This window comes from Oryctolagus cuniculus, chromosome 12, assembly GCF_964237555.1.
Source record: "Oryctolagus cuniculus chromosome 12, mOryCun1.1, whole genome shotgun sequence".
Taxonomy (NCBI): Eukaryota; Metazoa; Chordata; class Mammalia; order Lagomorpha; family Leporidae; genus Oryctolagus; species Oryctolagus cuniculus.
The window spans coordinates 2,949,710-2,952,273 of NC_091443.1; positions in this window are offsets into that span (position 1 = coordinate 2,949,710).

Genomic DNA, 2,564 nt, shown 5'->3' on the forward strand with positions numbered 1-2,564 from the left:
CATGTCCAAATCCCCTCTCCCTACAGGGACGCCAGCGCTGGCTGAGGACCCGTCCCAAGGTGGCCCTGTCTCGTTCATTACATCTACAGAGACCCTGATTCTGAATATGGCCACCGTGGCAGGTGCCCGGGGCTGGAGTCAAGGGATCTTTTGGGAGACGAATTCTATGTAGAGCACGGCCCCTTCAGTGAAGTACGTCTCAGGATTCTCTCTCCTCTCTCTCTTCTTCCTGGTCTTACCGCCCCCATCAGGGAGGGGCTGACACCCCTGGTGGGGAGAATGGGAACCCAGGGCAGGCAGCAGGCAGGTGCAGACGAGGAGGCTTGCCCTGAGGCTTTGAAGTGGACTTGCATTTGAGACTCCGGAAGACGCTTGGGTAACTTCCCTTGCAGTTTGCCCAGCTCCCCTGGGGTCTGCACCCAAGAAGGAGCCTTGCAGACTCGGGCCAAACCCCTCCAAACAAGGCCCCAAAACGGGGTCTCGGGCCCCGCTGTCGGGTGGTTCTGCCATCCAGCTGCACGCTAGGTGGATAGGCAGGTGTGGGGACACAGACGCCAGCTCCTGCTGCACATGAAGTGGACACACAGGTGTCCTGTGCGTGACCCTCTGGGCCCCCCTGGGCCTGGGCAGATCCTGGCCAAGGGGCAGTTCTGGGCTGACACTGTGGTGCCCTGCCCACTGGACACCAGCCAGACGGCCCTGGGGGGCTGGGGCTGAGACACCCTCAGCTCCTGCCCAGACGGCAGGCAGTAAGTGCTGCCCGCACACACCCTCCCGTGGGCAGAGCCCAGAGCAGGCTCCACACAGCTGGAGAGGCGTGAGCCAGGCCCCGGCAGCCAGGAGCGCCCATCGTCGCAGGGCCCGGGCTGTCCACCACAGAGCTCTGCACAGGGCAGGATTTAGCCAGGAAGCCTGAGAGCCATATCCTTCTCCTCTGAACCAGCCTGGACTCCACTGTGCGGCCTCCACGCGGCACTGAGTCCGCAGAGCTCAGCAGCTACGGCTCCCGGGAACCCAGCAACAGGCTTTCACCCCAGTCCCTATTCCCTGAGAAGCCCCGCTAAGTAAAAATGACTTCAGGTACGTAACGTACGTCATCATGCGTGTGAACCAATAAAGAGAAACGAGTTACAGCAAACACTTGCTGCCAAGCCAGGCTCTGCTCCAAGCACCATGCGTGGTTTTGTCAAAACTTTAATCAAAGCCAAGTGCTAAGCCGTACACATCGTCGCCACCGCCGTCCACCAGGCAGGCCCCTCCCGCTCTTCCCAGCACACCGCTGGACTGGGCATCCTGCTCCCACTGAGCTGGGAGCGGCCCTGGGACTGGTCCGGTCAGTGAGTGAGGGCTCTCACTAGAGAACGGGACTGGGGAGAGGGATCGGCACGCTCGCTCTTGTGCCGTGTGAACACCTTCCTCCTCCCCGCACCCTGGAATTCACGAGAACGAGCGACTGACACGATCCCAGCAGCAATGGCGCCAGGTAAAGGGGACATGGTGCGTGGCCTTCATCCAGCCCCCTGCCACCCCTCGGGCCGCCTCTGCCTTGCTTCCTCAGGTCCCACTGCCCTGTCCCCTGCCCTGTGCCTCTTAGGCTCACAGCCAGAGAGGAGAGTCTGGAGCTGGTCCAAGAGGCCTCGGAGGCCGTGGAGTGGTCCTGGCTGACAGCTTGGGCAGGTGCACCCTACCCCCCACCACGTAGATCCCCAGCCCTGCAGCTGGGTCCCAGCAGGGGCCAGTGCCTGGCCTCTGGACGTGGGCCTGAAGCCTGAGGAAGCGTCCACTCTGAGTGAGCCCCAGCACAACCCTCCTTTAGGGGCTGAGGCCAGGGGACACTTGGCCCATCACACAGCAGCAGAAGCCCAGCTCCAGGGGCCTCTGCCTGCAGAGCCGCATCCTACAGGCACCCGTATGAGTCCCCCCTGCTCCACTTCTAATCAGGCTCCCTGCTGTGGCCCAGGAAGGCAGTGGGGGGCCCCAAGTGCTTGGCCCTGCACCTGCATCGGAGACCCAGGTGGAGCTCCTGGCTCCTTGTTGGCCTGGCCCAGCCCCAACTGCTGCAGCCCTTTGGGGACTGATCGAGGATCTCCCCTTCTCTCTCACTCTGTCTTCAAATAAACAAGCAAATTTAAGAAAGAGAGAAAGAGAGAGAGGTGGGGGGGCAGAGAGAGAGAGAAAGAGAGAGGTGGGGGAGAGAGAGAGAGAAAGAAAGAGAGAGAAAGAGAGAGAGAGGGAAAGAAAGAGAGAGAGAAAGAGAGAGAGAAAGAGAGAGAGAGAAACCCAGCTCCAGTGGCCTCACCAAAAAGGGCTCTTGTTCCGGATAACAAGCCTCGTGCTTCCTGTCAGAGGCCAGACAACGGCGGGGAGGGTGACAGGGTGCCAGGGAAACACAAAATGTCTCAGAAATCCAAGTTGCTTCAGCCAGAAATGGCCAAGGACAGCCGTCAAGAGGGCTGACAACACCAATGGGCTTGAAGCTCACGTACCAAGGATCAACACCGCGTGACAGGCGCCTGGTTTACCAGCGAGCTACACCTCACGAGTGACGGGCTCCCCACTTACCA